The 22,041-nt window shown below is 42.2% G+C and overlaps 1 long non-coding RNA gene across 2 annotated transcripts in view; it reads left to right on the forward strand.

Moving 5' to 3' along the window:
* Positions 1-22,041, forward strand: part of LOC123380723 — a 195,755-nt gene that overhangs the window by 102,368 nt on the left and 71,346 nt on the right. The window contains exon 3 of one of the 2 annotated variants that reach the window (XR_006586812.1): positions 8,467-9,067. This is a non-coding gene — a long non-coding RNA (uncharacterized LOC123380723). Of the gene's footprint in view, positions 1-8,466; positions 10,071-22,041 lie in introns of those variants that run through there. The other variant, XR_006586813.1, reaches the window with a different exon arrangement.

The raw sequence follows: 22,041 nt of genomic DNA on the forward strand, positions 1-22,041 counted from the left end.
GGACAGCGTGGGCAGAGTCGTGAGGGGAGAAGAGGATGCGTCGGGAGGGCACGGCGGTGCCCAGGCGAGCTCCCAGCCGGCAGGGACGATCTCTGTTCCCGGCGCTTCTGCTCCGTCTGCCACGTGGAAATCCTATTTATTTTAGGTTCATCCTTATTGCATCAGCTCATTGCCTGCCCCAACCCACTTACCTTCAGCGTCTGACTTCCTCCTCCACTGAGCACGTTCCCATGACCTCGGCCGCCTTTGCAATCCCTTCATGTTGTCCCAATGGCTGCTACTTTCCTCCCACCCTAGAGGCAAAGGTAACCAACCTCCTTCCTCTCCAGGGCTGGCCTCCTGCCTGAGCCTCTTCCACAGCCCCATTAGCCTTCCCCGTCCCATTGGGAGCACACGTTGATTCCTCTGTGCTTGCTTCTTCCCAGGCTTTCCCTTGTGCAGAGGCCGGTCCCACCTGAAGATACTCTGACCGCATCTTACACCTCCCCTTTCCCCTGGCAGCCTGGCCTCTGCACCGCTCCTTGCCCCTGGGGGAGACTCCTCTCGCGTGACCTCCCAGCAACCACAGAAAGTGGCTCACCTCTAGTCAACACCAGTGATGTCCTTTCGGAAAATCACTTACGATTGGTTTCACCTCCCACCTCCCATCTCCTTCTCTTCTGACTCTTCTTCCTCCTTTCATCTCTTCTGCAACCATCTCCTGCAATTCTTCAAACTTTTTATCTCAAAACTAGCAACCACTTCCTGGGCTTTGATAAGCTCTTCACACTAAACACATCTTATTTTATTAAAAACACCTCCCCCCTTGAAAACTTCTGTTCGCTTTTTCAAAACCATCACTATCCCAGGGAAACCAATGTTTCAGTATAACCATTTGATCAATCCCATTGACTATTCCCCTAAACTATTTCCTGCAGCCATCCATTTCCCCCCATCTGGCTAATAGCAAATGGTGGATCCCTGCCAGTCAAGTGATAGACAAATGGGGGAGGCTGCACGGATCCCAAGCCCTCCCCCCAGGGCACCCGTGTGGACTGAAACCACAGTCCATCCTCAGGTTAAGAGCCACCTGCAGGGAGGGAAAGTGGGCACTGCCACCATCATCATCGCACGTCGTGGTAGATGAAACCATGAGTTTCAAGTGAAATATACACTGTTTTAAATCCTGCCCCCCCCCCATGCTCCTCAAATGTGTGTGGTTGAGAGAAAGTTTTTAATCTTTCTTCGTCTTATTTTCTCATCTGGAAATTGGGAACTCTAACGATCCTTAGCTCCTGCATGTTAATGTTGCACGGCATGCTTTAACAAATGGTAGCTATGATGATTACTCCTTTCCTTATTTTATTGTTTTCAGTGATCGAGTATTCAAATTATATGTTATATTTACATATTTAGCCTTTATTTTAATTCCCACCCTCACCCAGGTTAGAAGAATAGGGCTTTTGCTGCCTTGTTTCTGTGTGTGTAGAGTATGGTGTTCTATCTCGGGTTTATTTTCTGACCCGATACAATGTCCAAGAGCACCAGCTGACACTCCCTAGTGCATCTTCTCAGACACCTGTCTGCGTTTCCGGGCATGCTGGGAGAACATCCCTTCCTAAATCAGTCAGTGCTCCCACACTCAGGTATGAAAGCCCTGTGTATGACTTCCACCGGTAGGTAAGACCTTGAACTGGGTGTTGGTGAAGTGGAAGCATAAATGTGACTTCTACATCATCATGAAAGCCCGTTTACGCTCGCAAAGTAGACAGCGTGTGGTGCAAGGGCAAGTGATTTTCCTGAAGGCAGACAATTGATGAATAAAAAATGCTCTTTGCAGAGTTAATAATTTTTTTATATTTTTTTATGTTTATTTATTTATTTTGAGAGTGACAGAGACAGAGCGAGTGGGGGAGGGGCAGAGAGAGAAGGAGAGAGAGTCCCAAACAGGCTCTGCACTGCCAGCACAGAGCCCGATGCATGGCTCGAGCTCACGAATCATGAGATTATGACCCGAGCAGAAACCAAGAGTAGATGCTTAACTGACAGAACCCCCCACGTGCCCCAGATTAACAATTTTTTAACTTACAAACACCTATAGTCCTATAAATACTCGATGTCAAGCAGGTGACTGAGTCACTTTTTCACATTTCTAAAACTACCTAAAGCATCGCATGAGGAAACTGGGTTCTAGAATCATCTGGGCTCATGTGTCAGTGTGTACTGTATGTAGCTTACTATCCAACCGTATTTTGAACACAGCTTTTAAACTCTTAGCAAAAGGGTATGTCGTTGTATTTAGTTATTTTTTAGACTAGTAATGATCTTAAATTATTCTTTAAATTTTGATACACAGAATAGAAGCAACATAAAAATAACTGATTTATCCTAGATACAAAACTGTGACCAAACATTAATTTATTTCAGGGTATCAGCATTCATCCTAGATAGTATAAAATATTACTAATAACTGGCCATCTTTAAATAAAGTGACAAGAAACTATATTAAGAAGAGCATTACTCTTCTTTTTAAGCATATAAGATATACCGTAAAGATTTAAAAAGGCAAGAAATCAGTAACTTCAGTGAATTTGATAATCTTATTTTGTTTATTTTGGGGAAAATCATTTAAAGTAGTTGTACGATTTCATGTATTTTTAAAACTATAATTAGGTGGTTAGATATTGAAATATTTATGGAATCTATGCTGAGTATTTATTGTCGTCTGTGAAGATAAACAACATGCAAACTCTACCCTCAAGGAAACTTTAATCTATTGATATCAGACACATACTGTCATAAATTTAATAACATAAGAGTTAAATGGTCATGTCTGAGGGGTGCCTGGGTGGCTCAGTCGGTTAAGCATCTGACTTCGGCTCAGGATGATTTCATAGTTCGTGGGTTCAAGCCCCGCATCGGGCTCTGTGCTGACCACTCAGTCTGGAGCCTGCTTCGGATTCTGTGTCTCCCTTTCTCTCTGCCCCTCCCCTGCTCACGCTCTGTCTCTCTGTCTCTCAAAAATAAATAAATGCAAAAAAAATTTTTTAAATGATAATATTTGGTAATAATTCTATACATGCCTGCATAATGAAAAATAAATGCCTAAGTGAAGAAGAAAAACCAATAGTATTAGCTTCATGATTTCAGAGACAGAGTTTGGGTCCTTCCCTTGGCACATGGCCCATGTGGGGAGTGAAATGATATAAAATGTTGGATAAATGAATAAACATCAAATTGCAGAATAACATCTGGAATGCATTTTTCCACATAAACAAAAACAAAAATATTTTTAATGATACAAAGTCAGGTATAACCAAGAAGATTTTCCTGTGTAAATATAAAATGAGGAGGTTTTTTTCCCAGTTTCTATGTTCAAAGAAATTTGATCCATCCCTAAATAAACCATAAATAGAATGACATATTATTAAGGAGCACTCAGCTTGTGAAAATCTTAGGTGAGGCTGTGAAGATGTGAGTGAGGAAAACAAATACAACCCTATGAACTTGCCATTCTATGAAGGAAGCCAACTGGACACATATTTTGAGCAATATTTGATTTTGTAGAGGAAAATAAGTGACTTATGTTCATGGAGGATGGGTGTAGACAGCTTTGTGTGAGGAGAATCAGGGAAGCTTCCCTGAGGTTGAGTAAGAACCAGCAAGGAAAAGCAGACAGCATGGAGACGGAATACCGCAAGCGAAAGGCCAGAGACTAGAGAGCGAGAACGTTCCGATGAACTGGTGTTAGAAAGATAATCAATACTTAAAACATTCTTGTGGACATGCTGAAAGGGAAATATGTGTATCCCAAAGTGAAGCAAAATGTGAGAGGTTTGCCCCTAGTTTACTTAAAAATGTGTTTAAGAGAGCTTAAATGGGAAGATCCTTAATTTATTACTGAGTGAATGAAAACCCATGCTGTAGGCTGTACGCTTGGCCCGTTTTTCTCAGGTGATCAGCTCAGCCAAGCATTTACTCAACCACCACAATAAGGCAGACCCAGCGCCTGGTAAGATGCTCAGACACACACAACCACATATTATATGATTTTATTTATATGAACTGTCCGGAGTAAGCAAATCCATAGAGACAGATTATGGCTACCAGTGGTTGAGGCATTGAGGAATAGGAAGTGAGTACTCATTAGTACATGATTTCTTTCACTTGGCATGTTTCCAAGGTTTTTCCATGTCGTGACATGTATCACATATTGTATATGTGTAGCATGGCGCAAGTGTAGTATTCCGCTTTTTAGCAATCGCGACAACGCTGCCACGAACATTGGTGCACAAGTTTTTGTGTAGACCTATGCCTTTAGTTCTCTTGAGTATATATGTAGGAGTAGAATCACTGGGTTATACGGTGAGTGTTTAACTTTTTGAAGAACTACAAAACTGTTTTCCAAAGGGGGAATGCACCATTTTGCGTTCCCACCAGCCACATAATGAGGGTTTCGATTTCTCCACATCCTCACCTGCTTTGTCCCCATCTTTTACGATGACGATAGCCGTCCAAGCAGTTGTGAAGTGGCATCTCACTGTAGCTGTGATTTGCATCTCTTCAAGTTCCAAGGATCGGCATCTTCTTGTGTGCATATTGGTTGTTAGCATATCTGATACTTTGCTCATTTTTTAATTGAGTTACTTGTCTTGTTAATTGTTGAGTTGTAAGGCGTCTTTACACACACTCCAAACTCAAGTTCCTTCCCAGATACACGATTTGCAAGGATTTCCTCCCATACTTTGGATTGTCATTTCACATTCTTGAACATGTCCTTTAAACCACAAGTGTTTTCGGTTTTGATGGAGTCCAGTGTGTCTAGCTTTTCATTTGTTGAATGTACTTTCTCTATCATATCCAAGAAATTATTTCATAATCTAATGTTATGAAGATTTACCCACATGCCTGCTTCTGACAGTTGTAGTTTTAGCTTTTACATTTAGGTCTTAGATCCAGTGAAGTTAATTTTTGCATTTAGTGTGGGGGAGGAAACCAACATGATTGTTTTTCATGTGGATTCTCAGTTTCCAGGGCCATTTGTTGTAAAAAAAAAAAAAAAAAAAAAAATTTCAGCCTTGAATTTTCTGGTCAATCTTGAAAAAAGTAAGTTAGGAATGGATTTATTTCTGGAATCTCAATTCTATTCTATCGATGAATATGTCTTTCATTAATGAGTACTACCCAGTACTGGGTAGTACTAGGTTATTAAATCGGGCATTACGAGTCCTTTAACGTTGTCATTCTTTTCAAGATTGTTTTGACTATACTAGGTCCCTTGTCTTTCCCTACAAATGTTGAGACCAGCTTGCCTAGTTCTGCAAAAAATGCATTGGAGATTCATTCATCATATTTTGTACTTTAGTTGACAGTTTTTGTGTTAGCTTGTCTTATTTTTCTCCTTGTGAGTTGGGACCTTGAGAGAAGTAAGTGGCCCACACTGACGTGATTCTCCCATGATCCCAGCATAATGCCTGGTACATAGAGCAATTATTCAATAAATTGCTTTTGAGTTGAGTTTAACAAAGTGGGATAATTTGACAGTTGGGACAATGAATAGAGATTTATTACTATATCAGTTTATACTGCTATCATTTAAGAAGCTAATGGAACTGAGCTACTGCTCTGAATATTTTAGCACATTTACTTCAATTCACTTTCAGCATTATTCAGCATTATTTAGAAACTTAAGGGCCTTCCCACCGCCACTGCGAATTTTGTTTCTGCAGAACAGAAGCCCAAGTAGGTGAGGTGGCTACCCAAGGACAACGGTTTAATAGTCATAGGACTGAGCCTAGAATTCAGCATTTTTACTGCACAAACCTCTCTAACTGAAGGTTACAGTTTTATAACATGAGGAATGATATTCCCCTTGGAGCAAATCTAATCTAAATTTGTTAAATTACCTTTGCAGCAGACATTCTTTGCCTTTTTTCAGAAAAGTAACAGGACACAGTTGAATAATTATCACATACAGTAATTACTGACCCCCACCCCCAGCAGTCACCGCTCCCTTCTATCCTGGGAGGAAGGAGTGTGTCACAGGAGGAGTTCTGCTTGGTAATTCATTTGCATTTCCATAGTTCTGGTGCAGCAAAGATTTTTTTCTTTTCTTTTCTTTTCTTTTTTTCTTTGCAATCAATCATTAGAAAAAGTTAACTTTGGATTTCAGAGATTGTAACTTATTATCATTAAATTATTAATAAATACCCAGGGTCTAATTCTCACCTCTGCTAATGAACAAATATATAAGTTTTGCACTACTGAACATGTATTTGCAAAGTACATCTCCAGCTGGAGGCTCTGATTTAAATAATTGCTTTACATTTTACCGAATCCAAAGATTAATCTAATGGAATGAGCTCACTAATATGAAGCTCAAAATACTGGCTCAGCATCTTGAGTGCTTTCTTTTTTTTCCAAAGGATAGTTATGTAGTGCAGAACTGAAAAATGATATTAAGGGGGATATTACAGCCCTGAGGTCTTTCTTCTTTCATAAAAGAAGCATATGATTTTTATAATCCTAGAGTGTTAGCTTCCAATCTCTAAACATACACACACTTTATTTTTAAAATGAAAAATTAAGATTTTAAGTATATTAGCTTATTAGAATGAACACAGTTTGTTTACACCAAGAAAAACCCTGAAAATGAATTTAACTTAAAACAATTCTATACAAAGTGTTGGCTAGACTCTTAGAGTTTTTCTACACGTGGTAGCTGCCATATGATAAATTGTATTGACTTCCGCTTGATTGAACATTAATTCCTGGGCTGTGACTAGACAGAGTGTTTGAAGAGCTGAGGCATACAATTTAGTAACTCTCTGCATGGTCCAGGATTTCTTACGAGAAAAGTAGCCTGTGAAGTTATAGAAGAAAACAAGTCACTTGGTCCTTTTATCTCTATTTCAAGTATGTTAGGCCCAAATGGATATGGCAGGGTGCCCCAGAAAGAACCTGGTGTCTCCGGTTAGTGGGTCTGAAGGTCAGTTATCTCGGCCTCTGTCTGCCACTGGCTGCGTAGTCACAGAACATCTCTGGTTCTGGGATTTTCAGAGCAGGTGATCTAGTGACTATGATTTCTTTTTTTTTTTTAATAATTTCTTTCTTTTTTTTTGACGTTTATTTATTATTGAGAGACAGAGAGACACAGAGCCTGAGCAGGGGAGAGGCAGAGAGAGGGGGAGACACAGAATCCGAAGCAGGCTCCAGGCTCTGAGCTGTCAGCACAGAGCCCGATGCGGGGCTCGAACTCACAAACCATGAGATCATGACCCGAGCCGAAGTCGGTTGCTTAACCAACTGAGCCACCCAGGCGCCCCATGGCTATGATTTCTAATTACATGATTAGAACATTAAAATTAACCTCGTCCCATTAATTTCTTGTGTATAACCTTAGAAAAATTACTGAAATGGTAAGACTCAATTTCTTCCTTTGTTAAATGTGGATGATAAAGTGGCTTGTGTATGAGAGTTGGTTTGGGATTCCGGCCCCAATCTGGCACTTACCAGTCTATGGACAAGTTGCATAGTGGGCGTATGCTCCAAATTCTTCCCCTGCAAAAGACGGTAACAAAAGTACTTACCTTTTAGAGTTGCAGTCATGATTAAGTGAACCAGTGTGCGTAAAACATCCCAAATTCTACATTAAATGTGGATAAATGTGACCTATCATTACCTATGAGACAATAAAACAGCTAATAGATATAGGGAATCTAGCTTAGTGCCTGGTTCATAATAAATGCATAATAAATATTCACTGTCTCTATTATCAGCTTTTCTGTATTGATTATCTGAGGTGTTCTTGATAGTATTAAAGAAAAACAAAATATTCTATTTGAATAAAAAGTACTTTTTTAACAAATAAAATTCTAAAAGATGGTGATTGAATTAAAATTCCACATTAAGGGCATATTGATGTGGAAATAAGGTTTAATGTCCACATAAAACCTTGATAAAATTAGATTTTGTTTTCTCTTGTTCAACAATAATACAATTAAGTTCTATGATTATTTTTTAGATGTTGTTAATTCCCAACCCTTTGTTTTCTAGTGTTTTATTTAGAAAAATTGTGCCAATATTTTCTATTTTCCTGTTCGGACAGCCTATCCCCAAACTGATTTTTTCATGGAAAGAAAATCTTCAGTATTATATTCTATATTATTTTTTATAATTTTTGAAATCTTTGCTATTGTAACTCTTATATCCTATCCCCTATTTAATTTTCTTTCTTACCTAAAAGGAAGTGTTAAAATTAGAACGTTAATCACACCTATGACCATACCTGATTGTTTAAGACGGAAAGACACGTACGATGTTTTAAAGTGGTGCCAATGTGATGAGAACAAAAGTATCCTCTGAAGGTAACTTCATACTTAGTGGCAGACGTATCTTTGGAGCTGACCCAAGAGACAGTCCTTTGCAGTTAAAGGTCTTTCCTCTTCTGGTTCTAAATCCAGATATCTTCCTCTGTCCGTCTTTCAGGAAAACTTCATACAATTGTCGTCCTTATGATGCAGATGGAACGGGGCATCATAGTCTCCGGTGAGCCAGGGCACAGCCGGTGCAACAGCAGAAAGAAAGGCAGACGCGGACACACTCCGTTCTGCCCAGCGTGGGCCGTGGCCAATGCTGCCTGGTGATGCCGTGAGCCCAAGAACGAGGTCAGCTGCACTGTGGACGGGACTTTCTCAGGAAAGGAAGCACTGCGTCGGTCTGCATTAGCCGCTAAGGCTGTAGATCAGCGCGCGGAGAAGCACGGATACAAATTATACTTCGTTATCATCCAAAGCAGTCCGGGCCGTGCACCAAAGGGTAAAGCTTTCATCGCTCTTTGCTTTGTTCCTGGGTTCTGGTCAGTTGAGGTCCGCCGGAGACTCGTGACTTAACGTGAGCAGGACTAAGCCAGCCAGCAAGAGACAGTGGAGCCCCTGGGGGTGTCCATGGCCCCGAGTCAGGTGCAGGGACCCCTAGGGTAGGTGAGAACAGGGGCTGGAGAAGACGGGCCACATCGATCGGGCCAGTGGCTGTGGGCCCAGGAGGGACGCCGCTGTCACCAGCAAGCCAGCAGCCATGGGGAAGGGAGGTGAGTGTCCTTAATGTTCTCTACTACACTCCGGGGATGTTTGGGGGATGATAGGTCTTCAACTGGATCTGTTGTTTGTCAACAACAGAGAGCGTACCGCGTTCCTCGGTCTGTGCTTTTTATGATGTACATGGAAGACGAAACAAATACTAGTTCAGCACCATAGTAAGTGCAGCCAACACTACCAGTCAGTTATCCCCAGGTTCATTCTCCCATTTCCCTGCTAAAAATAGAAACACCCTGTTTTAAGTGACCAAATGACTACTCACATAGTCTCTAGCTTTTCTGGACCCCGATGGTAATAGGTGTTCCCCATGTACCCAAATTCTGTGAACTAAAGCATTAGGTGTAACTTTAGACCGATGTCCTTTAAAAAAAAAAGCTTGCCTCCTACTTTCTGTTTCTTCCTTATTATAGTCTGAGCATCACTGTGGAAGTGGGGAGTCAGCTATGAACTCATAGGCGAGGGAAACATCCCTAGAGGATCACGGGACAAGATCGCACGACCTCTGTTCCTGGGGGGACTCCCAGAGCAAAAGCCCTACCAACGTGTGTGTGCGTGTGTGTGTGTGTGTGTATGTGTGCACATGCATGTACGTGTGCATGTGTGCGTGCACGCTTGTGTCAGAAACAGAGATAGATGGACAGAGGGTGGGTAGGGGCCCGGGTGGGCACAGGAGACAGAGACAGAGAACCCCCGTCCTATTTAAACCACTATTATGTGGCATATGTTAAAGCAGCCAAACAAATAGGAAAACATAGTTTCCAGAAGTTGGAATGGTGATTCATGAGCGCACATACTTATGAATACCGAGGAGAATTTCAGAGGCGACGTCATGTGGTCAAAAGCTTGCACTCCGGGGCCACCCATCAGGAATATGGAACTTCACAACAACCAACACATAAAGAACTTCCCATAAAATCCACTAGTGTTGTTTCCATCAACAGTATCAATGTCATAAACCAAATACTTTTTCTAAATTTTTTTTTTGAGAGAGAGAGAGAGAGAGAATGAGTAGGGGAGGGGCAGAGAGAGGAGGCAGAATCCTGAGCAGGCTCCACACTGTCAATGCGGAGCGCACGTGGATCCCACGACCCTGGGATTGTGGTCTGAGCCCAAATCAAGAGTTGGACACTCAGCCAACTGAGCCACCCAGACGCCCCCAAGTATTTTGATTAACCAATGATTATTTATTATAATGAGTGATCTTGGATCTGTCCATTTGCTATGGCTAACATGGAACTGCTGTAGACATTCTGTGAAATGCAAATCTTTTGATCTTCTCTGGAGTCACTAAGGAAAACAGGAAGACAGTCGGGCTAGAAGGAAAGATCCACATGGCCCACAGCAGTAGAGTTCCCCTAGAAAGTATTCTGTAAGGCAATTTGCACGAGGCGAGGTCAAGTACACAAGCTCATGGTGATGTAGCAGGTCCCAAGGTCAGTGCACATGTCACAGGCCTCAAAGACAGGTGGATGTCTCCCGAAGGACCTGACACCAGACGGCGGCCTGAGATGAAGGGACCTTAAAATCTGTGTGCTTCCTGCCAGAAAACCTCCTAAATACAGTTTTGTGGTCATGATGACTGGCAGGACTGAAGGCCATAAACCACAACGAGTCTATTGGATGCTGGGAGGAGGGGAGATTCCTTCACACTCTGTGCCACGAGCAGGGCGCTCAAAGAGGTAGTCACATTGTGTGTAAGGCTCTGAGTGCCAGCTCCATTCCACAAGTCACCCTGGCTCTTTGCTGTTCCCTGCGCTGGCGCTCCTGGCCTAGAACTCTCTGAAGCTTTAGGTAAGCCAAAACAGATGCAAGTCCGGGAGAGACAATGATGACTTCCAGACATTAGCACCCGAGCCACTGAAGCTTGGTGGTGGCTGGGGGTGTGAGGGCCAGCTACCAGACCTGTGAGCCGGAGGGAGGGCAACCAGCATGTGTTTTCCAGAACCCTAATGTGTAACGTTTATTTGCCTCCTCTTCTAAGAATTCTTTTAATTCTTAAGAAAAGTAAGTGAGAAACAGATTAAGATGATGAAATCACTATTTCATAATTGGAAGAAACTTTAAAAGCCATGTAGAATTCTACTCTGCCCCTCAGCCATACTGGTCTCTGTTTTACAGACACAGAAATGGAGGCTGAGAAAACATACTCGGCCTGTTGGTCACACAGCCAGTCCATGAAAGCACCAGGGCCAGCGTCTATACCTGTGTATTATTTTATGACAACCCACCCAGTATTCTGCATTTGAATTAGTGGACAATAAGGAAAACCCATTTTCAAAGCGATCGTTCTGAATACCAATTTTTGTGTCCTAGACTTTCTACTCTTTCCAAGAATAAGACAGGACATTTAGAATATCCATTATCACTTGACGGGTTGCTCTAGACGCACAGATTTTGACAGTATGATAACGGTGATGGTAATGGTAATCATAGTGATAGAAGGGAGCTTAGTGCTGCACATTTTGAAGCTGAGACCACTGAACATGTTCATTGGAAAGAATCAGGAATGGGAATTGGGTAGATATTTCAAATTTAAAAAGCCAGGAAACACATTTTTTTTCATAATGAAAATTATTGAAATAGAGTATTGAGATCCTCCGTGATAATTTTATTAAGAAACATGGTAGATTGGCTGCGTAATAGAATTGCCTTTAGTCTGGGAGATTTCTAGGCGGGGAACAGTCATATTTATAAGGTTTATAAAGACGGAAGAAAACAGGTCAAAATATAACCTAGACCCTGGTAGAGGAGTTTCTACATGTTGGAATACATCCAAAAAGAGTCAAAGAAGTTTTCACCATCTTGGAAAATTAAGACGTTGAATGAGATATACCAGGAGGGTGGTTGACCTGAATCTTGCATGCATTAAATACAGACCAGAGTGTTGAGGGTGCCACTCGGGTGGGAAAGTTGTCAATGTGTGAGTCTTCTCCACCCTCCTTCTTTCTTATTGGCTGAGTGTAATTTATTCATTGCCTGCTGGGCTTCTCTTGCATACCATACGCACATAATTTTGACTTGGAGGGTGTATCATATTCACACAATAGGTAAAAAAGAGAAAGCTCTTCCTCTTCCTCTTCATTTTCCTTTCTCTTTCTCCTCTGGTGTCCTTCCATTCTCTAATCTCCCTGAGCAATCCCTCGTAAGCCATTGGGTACGGCCAACCAAGACAGATGATTACACAGAATCAGAGAGGAGAGTCAGAGCCCCCAGTAAATAGGGGTGGCCAACAGAGGGACGGATCCAGAGTGGAGTTTAAAGCTCAAGTAGGGAAAGGGCACCTGGGTGGCTCAGTCGGTTAAGTCTCCAACTTCAGCTCAGGTCATGGTCTCACGGTTTGTGAGTTCCAGCCCGGGTCAGACTCTGTGCTGACAACTCAAAGCCTGGAGCCTGCCTCAGATTCTGTGTCTCCCTTTCTCTCTGCCCCTCCCCAGGGTGCACTCTTCCCTCTCTCTCTCTCTCTCTCTCTGTCTCTCTGTCTCTTTCTCTCTCTTTCTTTCTCTCTCTCTCTCTCAAATAGTAAATAAACATTTAAAAAACATTTTAAAGCTCAAGTAGGGAAAAGCAGGCATCATGTAGGAGGGCTGTCTGGCTCAGAGTGTTGAATCTCAAGCAAAGTGAGGAGGGCACCAAGTCATAGACGAATACAGCCCAGGACAGAGGTCCCAAACATGCACAGGAGGAAGTGATAACCAAGCAGGAGGTGAGAGCAATGGTAGAAGCTTAGCCCTGTTGTGGTAAAGAGGACATCTCCATGGAAGAGGATTTGGCAACAGCCATAGGACTGCTGTAGGAAATGTGACCCAGGACATATATTAAGGATAGAGGAAGCCACATTCTCACTGTCAGTGAATGGGTATACATATGTGGAGAGGAGGGAGATCGTGGGAAACCCTATTCAAATTGAAAGTGTCAGTATGAACCCATGATTTTTAATAGATAAGATAAATCATAGATATACGATAGATGACAGATAGATGGATGGATAGATAGATGACAGATAGAAGACAGATAGATGGATAGATAGAAGGTAGACAATAGATGATAGATAGATAGATAGATAGATAGATAGATAGATAGATAGATAGATACAGGTATCCATATACTAGTTCTCTGAATGGCTAGACTATATCTAGATATTCATATAAGGGTACATGGAAAGAAGGAAAAATCTAGAGTTAATAACTCATAGGCAGATGTACTCCAAGCACTTTGCAGAGTCCATTGCTTCTACATTCAGCTAATTTCCACACCTCTCGGGTCGAAAATTGATGGACTCCATTTAAGGAAAATAGTAGGAAGATGGATGACCCCCTCAGCTGCCCCAGGCTTTCCAGTCGGTGGCAGTCCTGAGTTACCAGGTACTCAGAGCCTCGTGGCCTTAGATTGATAGGATGGCATAAAGTCAGCTGCACAGATACCGATTAAAGCTAACAAAATGGAAAGAAGAGTGCCCCAATGTATTCAAAGAGCAAGATCCTCTTGAGAAATAATACGAGGCTCCGTAATAGTCAGACGTTGTCATTCCATCTTCAAGTTAGAATTCAAATCAGCAAAGGAAGACCTTATGCAAGCACTCAGAAATCGAGAATTGGGGGGATAGCATAACCTAAATCAGTCAGCACCTCTCCGGGAGGAATTCGCGAAGCACTCACAATTAGGGTTGCCCCTCTCAGCGGGCTGCACTAGGATAACACTGAGGGGAGAGGCTGACATGGTGATCTGGGGCATGGAGGACACGTCTCCCTGTCAGCCCACCTCCTCACGCGGAGGGGCCAAGGGTACTGAGATGAGCCAGTGCTGGAATCAGAGAAACAGGTCCAAGGAGCCTCCCCCACACCTCTCCTAGTGTCGTTCCCCCAACGTTTGCGTTTTCCAAAAGTGACATCCACAGCCTTTTCCCTCACATGCCTGTGACCCTCCACTGAGCGGTTTTGGTGGGAAGCCTGGGGGGAGTGAGCTGTCCTAGGGATGGTCCCTTTTAGGTTCTTGAACCTGTACTGTCTATCCAGGGTCCTTTGTGATGATGGCAACTGACTCAATATGTCTTGTAGACACATAATCCCACCTTGCCTTCCTTACTCCAAACCTAAATAAGAATGAATGGTAGCTTATTGAGGGCGAACGCTTTTCTCCTAACCCTCTAAAATTCTAGATGCCAGTTGTTACTAAATATCGATATACCAGTTGGCCAGAACAGATGAAAAAGAGTTATCCGGCAGTGTTCACAGTTCTTATGCTAGTTAGAACACATCTTATAGACAATCAACTTTATGCAGCCAAATGGAATTTGGGAGTTGAGGGTGTCTGATAACCGTACTTTAATGAGCCATTCTGTCTTTTTTGTACATGTGAGGAGGTTCCTATTAGAGCAATTATTTATTTTGAGACATAAATCCTGGAAAAGAATAGCTACATGGAGAATGCTCTAAAAACGAATGAGATGAATAAGGGACAGAATGCATACTGACTCTGAAGAAAAGAATGCTGAGCAGTGAGAGCTGTTCAGGAAGTCAGGCTTATTTTGGGATGAAATGACCACAGCCCTCTCACTGCAGCCACGAGAGAGAAGGGGACTTTCCAGGATGCTGCACGGGGGTTAGCCTGGGGCTCTTCCGTGCTCGGTAAGAGAGTCGTGTATAACGTAACTTCCTCTCTGAGTAATAGGGGTATAAAAATCCTGATAAATAGTAAGATTTAAAAGTACCTGTGGGATCTTAAGTCTCATAATCAAGGTTTGGGAAGCAAGCGATCAGAAATTTAACTTCTGTGCAGAACAGTGATCCTCATACTGACGGGACCGTAGGGACGGGTTTGGCCTGTGTCACCCATACAACCATCCCTAGAATTGACGTGGTGTCATTATCACCTTGGTTACAGAGACCAAGGAATTTAAGCAGAGAGATTGTGTGATCTACCTGGAGTCACAAAAATGACGCTGTTCACACCCCAGTCCTAAATCTCTTGACTCTTAGCTGTGGTCTTTTCCTGCCATATCATACATCATGCTGTTCTTTCTTTTCTTTCCAAGAAAATCTAATGAGATTGCCAAGTTGTTGTTTGAATCAGATAAATTAGATGTTGGTTTCATAATTATCTTACTTTCACCCTGTTACTTAGAGACATTTTTATTAATAAAACGCAAATATGGAGTTTCATGACCTTGCAAACATTTTTTTTTTATTGGGAACTGTAACATAAAAACAAAACCCAGGGGCACCTGGGGGGCTCAATCGGTTAAGCATCTGACTTCAGATCAGGTCATCTCGCAGTTCGTGGGTTCGAGCCCCACATCAGGCTCTATGCTGACAGCTCAGAGCCTGGAGCCTGTTTTGGATTCTGCGCCTCCCTCTCTCTCTCTGCCCCTCCCCCTCACACTCTGTCTCTCTTTGTCTTGAAAAAATAAATAAATGTTTAAAAAAAAAACCTATGCAAAAATAGAACATTGGTTAATGTATATTTTACAAATATTTTTCATAGTCTATAAATCTCTATTAAAATTATCTTAACGATGTTTATTATGAACGTGATAGATGTGAAAACTTAAATCAAAACGAGAACACGAAGCAAGAAACAGAAATTTACTTTCCATTTCTTCCATCCTTTTCTCTGCTACTCTCTGAAGGTAACCAGAGTTACTCGCTTCTGTGGAGTCTTCTAGAAAACGTTTATGTACGTGTGAACATACGCAGAAGCAGCCACTGTTCTGCACTTTTGTGGCTGGTACTCAGTACTTCATGTGGTTTCATATCATGCATAGTTTGGAATCTTGATTTTGTTTAATTTAGTGTAGGACACTCTCATTATGTAACCTTCACACTTGGTTTCTGGAGTACCTCTTTCTTTAGTTTTTCTTCAAGCTGGGTAGGTGTTTCATTTCAGATTATTTTAGTGATTCCTTCCTAGCCTACGAGGAAACATAGAATCAGTGCTGGGCCCAAATGCTTAAATCACTTCTCTCTTTGATCTAATCTCCTCCCAGGTGATGTCCTGGAGTCTCTTGGCTAAATGTCGTTTGTAGAATAAATACTCCCAAATTAGTATCTCTAGACCTGATATGTCTGCTGAACTCTGGATTCACGAATGCCATGAATGAGGTGGGATCTCCCCTGAGATATCTAAATGGACTCTCCAACTGGACATATTCAAAGCAGCATTCTTGGTGCCCAGTGTCAAGCCTGGTCCTCGTAGAATTCACAGTGTCTCCCACAGAGTGGCAGATCTAATCTTCCAGTAGTTCAAACCAAAACCCTTGGTCACACCCTGACACCCCCTTTCTCACACCTTACAGCCAAGTCATTAGAAAATTCTTTCCATTCTATTTTCAGAGTATACCTGAGATTTTACTTCTTCTTACTATCTCCACTTTCCCTTTTTTGGTCCAAGGAAATTTCCTATTTCTCACCTCCATGAGGTAATGACTTTCTAACTGGTTTCCCCGATTCCATCCTGGGTTGTACTGAAAACTGTCTTTAGGCAGAGTGCCATCGCCTAATTTCAAATTCATTGTCTCCTAAAGACAGGGGAGATGGTAGGCTGGGGCAGAGTGGAGACCTGAACAAATGGTAAAGTCCTCCTGTGTCCATGCTTAGGCTTTGGTTGTTTCCTATGAAGAGGGACCATAATGGCCAAGCAATCAATAGAAGAACCCTTGAGAAGCATAATCTCCTTCCCAGAACATTTAAGGAAGGATCATTCTAGTTTGGAATTACAGATTAATTAGGCTTGAGTATAAAGTTTGAGAGCATGAAACATAAATCCACTTTTATTTTTTATTTATATTCAAGTTAGTTAACATACAGTGCAGTCTTGCCTTCAGGAATAGAACACAGTGATTCATCTCTTACGTATGACACCCAGTGCTCATCCCGAAAAGTGCCCTCCTCAATGCCCATCACCCATTTAACACACCCCCTCTCCAGCAACCCTCAGTTTGTTCTCTGTATTTAAGAGTTGTGTATGGTTTCCTCCCTCTCTGTGTTTTTATCTTATCTTTCCTTCCCTTTTCCTATGTTTATCTGTTAAGTTTCTCAAATCTGACAGATGAGCGAAATCATGTGATATCTGTCTTTCTCTGACGTGTTTCATTTAGCATAACAACTCTAGTTCCATCTGCGATGTTGCAAATGGCAAGATTTCATTCTTTTTATTGCTGAGTAATATTCCATTACATATATATATAATATATATATAATAATATATTTTATATATATATATTATATATATAATCTCACATCTTTATCCATTTGGGCTCTTTCCATATTTTGGCTATTGTTGATAGCACTGCTGTAAACATTGGGGTGCATGTGCCCCTTTGAATCAGCATTTTTGTATCCTTTGGATAAATACCTAGTAGTCCAATTGCTGGGTTATAGGGTAGTTCTACTTTTATTTTTTTTTCAGGAAACTCAATACTGTTTTCCAGAGTGGCTGCACCAGTTTGCATTCCCACCAAGAGTGCAAGAGGGTTCCTGTTTCTCCACATCTTCACCAACATCTGTTGTTTCCTAAGGTGTTAATGTTAGCCATTCTGACAGGTGCAGGGTGGTATCTTATTGTGGTTTTGATTTGTATTTCCCTGATGATGAGTGATGTTGAGCATCTTTTCATATGTCTGTTGGCCATCTGGATGTCTTCTTTTGAGAAGTGTCTATTCATGTCTTTGCCCATTTCTTCACTGGATTGTGTCTTGGATGTTGAGTTTGGTAAGTTCTTCATAGATTTTGGACACTAACCCTTTATCCAATATGTCATTTGTAAATATCTTTTCCCATTCCATAGGTTGCCTTTTAGTATTGTTGATTGTTTCCAATGCTGTGCAGAAGCTTGTAATCTTGATGAGGTCCCAATAGTTCATTTTGCTTTTGTTTCCCTTGCCTCCAGAGATATGTCTAGTAAGAAGTTGTTGTGGCTGAGGTCAAAGATGTTGTTGCCTATTTTCTCCTCTAGAATTTTGATGGTTTCCTGTCTTACATTTAGGTCTTTCATCCATTTTGAGTTTATTTTTGTGTATGGTGTAAGAAAGTGGTCCAGGTTCATTCTTCTGCATGTTACTGTCCAGTTTTCCAAACACCATTTGCTGAAGAGACTTTCTTCCATTGGATATTCTTTCCTGTTTTGTCAAAGGTTAGTTGGCCATATGTTTGTGGGCCCATTTCTGGGTTCTCTATTCTGTTCCATTGATCTATGTGTCTGTGTGTGTGTGTGTGTGTGTGTGTGTGTGTGTGTGCCAGTACCATACTGTTTTGCTGATTATAGCTTTGTAATAAAGCTTGAAGTCCAGAACTGTGATGCCTCCAGCTTTGGTTTTCTTTTTCAACATTACTTTAGCTATTCAGGTGTTTTCTGGTTCCACACAAACTTTAGGATTGTTTGTTCTAGCTCTGTGAAGAACGGTGGCGTTATTCACTTCTTTTGCGCAGTCATTTGAGTTAGCTGAGTAAATCTCCTCACATGATGTTCCTAGGAACACTGATTTCCAGAAGGTTCCATGGCAGTAATCTTCAAAGTATTTGTGCCCTAGCTCTAAACTGTCTTTAATTATAGGGTAGTTTGTAGGTTGTAGAATTTTTCCACATTCTCTATCACATGTTAATTTACCTATTCATCCTTCCACTTATATTTCTGAATTGCACGAAGGTTTCTTGTGCAAGCTGGTTTCACTTTGCCTACTGTTTATGAGGATCATACACGCTGTAGTGTGCTCCAGCCTGTCATTCCCTCCAGCGGCTCCATAATATTCCGCCGTGTGTACACGTCACAATTTATTTATCCATTCATCTGATGACGGACATTTGGGTTGTTTCCACCTCTGGGCTACAGTGAATAGCGCTGCTATGAACATCTGTGTAAGAAAATTCCAGTGACTGCTTTTAATCAGTACAGACCTAAGAGTGGAATTGCTGGACTGTATGCTCTTTCTGACTGATCTGTAAGGAACTGATGTAGTCTGAATGTCTGTGTCTCCCCGAAACTCCCATCTTGAAACCTTAGAAGACCAGCCAATAATTTAACAGCCTGAAGGAATAAAAGCCAACACTCTTCCTTGGAGGGTCACCAGACCTTCTACAGTGTGTCCTCCTCATGTTCAACATAGGATATGACCACTAGGCATCCCGGAAACAGGAGATCTAGCCCATAGGAGAAGGCAGGCACTGGATCAGAGCCTGGCAAGCACTCCCATGTGGCTGGTGCAGTTAGCTGGCAGGTCCAGACCTGCGCTTCCTAGCAGGGATGACAGACATTTGAATTTGAAAATGGGAATTGTGGTCCAGCCTCTCCACGTGGGAGCTGCTGATACCAGGGACATTCGCCACACCCAGGTGGCTGGTTTCTCCCCACTATTCTAGGATTCCACCTGCAACTCCGCATGATCTCTGATGTACTCCGTTAGCAGTGTGTGAATGTCACCTCCAAGGTCCTGTTTACATTTTCTTTTTCATCTGAGTGTCCAGTTCAGTTATTTCCTGTCCCCACACCGAGTAGTGTGACCCCAGACTCTACGTGCCAGTTCACAGAGGTCACATGCCTTTCAGCCGGCTTCATTTTTGTGCGTGGTATGAAAGGTAACTCTCTTCCAGATCTTTACAGCTTCCAGCAGGATTCAGACAACACTTAACACAAGGTCAGCAAATGATGCACCACAGAGATTTAGGACAAATATTTAAAAAAAAAAAACAGGAGAAATATGGCCAGAAGTTAAATTCTGGGATCAGAGGAATGTCGAGTGACTTTTGCCATGTCTGGAGCATTTGGGGGGGAGAGGGCAGAAGCAGATACTGCCGAGTCAGTAAACTGCTTGATTTCCTGCATCATTCACTTAGTCAGCATTTAATGTACATGAAACATTGGTGCCTACCACAGGGATAAAAAGTAAATAAATAAACACTGTTCTTCAGAAGCTTATAATAAATATCACAAACACAAAAGATCCTATTTTTTAACTGCAGTGATTAATCTAGTAGAGAGTGTTTAAGGCCAATTTAGCTCTCTCCCTTGGTTGTAAGGAACAGATAGCCCCTCGGGCCTTTTCCTTTTATTATCCTAGGCACCAAAGATAGTAGGAACAGTAAAGCTAAACCCCATGGGAACTATCACTCTCAAAGCCCAGCAAACCGCCAGGAACTGAAGCAGAGAGAAACGGGGAGCAGGAGAGGAGGCTGGGCACATGGTCATCAGTGTGGTCTGGCTGTGATGAGGGTTATATAAGTTACACCATATGCTTTGCTTGGGGGAGTCTTGATCCCCAAATAAATAATGTTATTCCCCTTGTGTCTAGTGTAAGATAGACTCAGGTGTATAAGGTCTAGTGTAAGGTGGGCCCTGCCTTCCCCTGACGACTCTGGCTCGGCTCTGATGGTAGCAGGTGAGCCACGGGATTTCCTCTGTTGCTCAACGGACAGCCACGGTGCTCTGTTAATCTCCAGGAAGAACCCAGTGACCCAGTGGAGTGGGTGTCGGCAGGTGTTCATTGATCAAAACTGACTTACTGAGTCTATTTAGCCATTTTTCGAGTTTATTTATTTATTTTTGAGAGAGACAGAGACAGAGTGAGTGTGGGGGGAGGACAGAGAGAGAGGGAGAGAGAGAATTCAAAGCAGGCTCCACACTGTCAGCCCAGAGCCCAGTGTGGGGCTCAAACTCATGAAACCGTTGAGATCGGGACCTGGCCCGAAACCAAGAGTTGGACGCTTAACCAACTGACCCCCCAGGCGTCCTTGAGTCTATTTCTATAAAAGGAGATGACATGGTCACTTACTTCAAAATTAGATTGTTGTTGCTGATATTGGCAGTTACCTTCCCATCAACTACCTGGAGTCCCACACAGAGTTACAGAAGAGTGCGTTTGCTTACGTGTCGAGACCAACTGAAGTGAAGTGCGCTAGGGAGTTAGAGTAATTTCCTCAACCAAAGCACCAGGTGACATTCCAGGTCCTTCTGCGCACTGCGTCCTGTCTCAGGAGCGACCTCAGTGGGGCTGACCCCTACCTCTGTCCGCTCTTGCAACCTGACGATTACCTTAGATTCATCCGTCTTGTGTTCTTTCACCAAAAGCCGAAGTTTCTTTGCCAAGAGCACTTTTTTTCCTCCTCTTTTTCCAAGGTTAGAGCTGTCCAGGTCCTTTCTTACATCTTCCTTTTTCTCCTTCAGCAAAGTTGATACTTGTGTAGAGTTGCTACATTTTTTCCTGAATATATTTTCTCCTGAGTAAAGAGGAAAACTCTAAAACCAGGGATCCAGGTTTCCAGAGACATCAGGGAATCTGTAATACTATCAAGTAAATAAACTGCAGTTAATGCTGTTTTCAAAAATAGTGGGACACCTGTTTGGGAGAGCAGTCAATTACACAAAATATACACCTATCCACCCATTCTATCCATCCCTTTAATGGACATTCAACTATTGATGAGTGTTTTACTATTCTCTCACTTTGATAGAGGTCCCACTATAAACAATCCCCAGCCTGGGGCGGGCGGTTTACTTCATATTCTGCACATGTGTTATACAATATAATGTTCACAAGGAAATAATTATACTATATAAGTGCATCAGTAATTATTCCAGGAGGTATAAATTCATTCATAATCCTGTCCATAAGTAAATTAGAGAACAGTCATGTCTGATATTGATTCTAACTACAATAGCAACAACAGAAAGTCTGAAAGATGAGAGAAATCCATTGTAGACCCCACTAATTAAGGAAGGATTAACTTAGAAGCCGGGATCTTGTATGAGTTTTGAGGGATGATTAGTAACGACAAATGGACGGAAAGTGGGATGTCCACCCACGTGGGACAAAAAGGAGAACAAAGAATACTTTCCTCGGCATCCAGGCCAATTTTCATCTTAGTAAAGTTTGGCTACAGGCTGAATTGTGCCCCCCCAGAATTCCTACATTGAAGCCCTAATCTCCAGGGTGATCCCTTCTGGAGGTGGATTAGAGGACATGGGGTCATGAGGGTCCCAT

Source organism: Felis catus, chromosome D2 (assembly GCF_018350175.1).
Source record: "Felis catus isolate Fca126 chromosome D2, F.catus_Fca126_mat1.0, whole genome shotgun sequence".
Classification (NCBI taxonomy): domain Eukaryota; kingdom Metazoa; phylum Chordata; class Mammalia; order Carnivora; family Felidae; genus Felis; species Felis catus.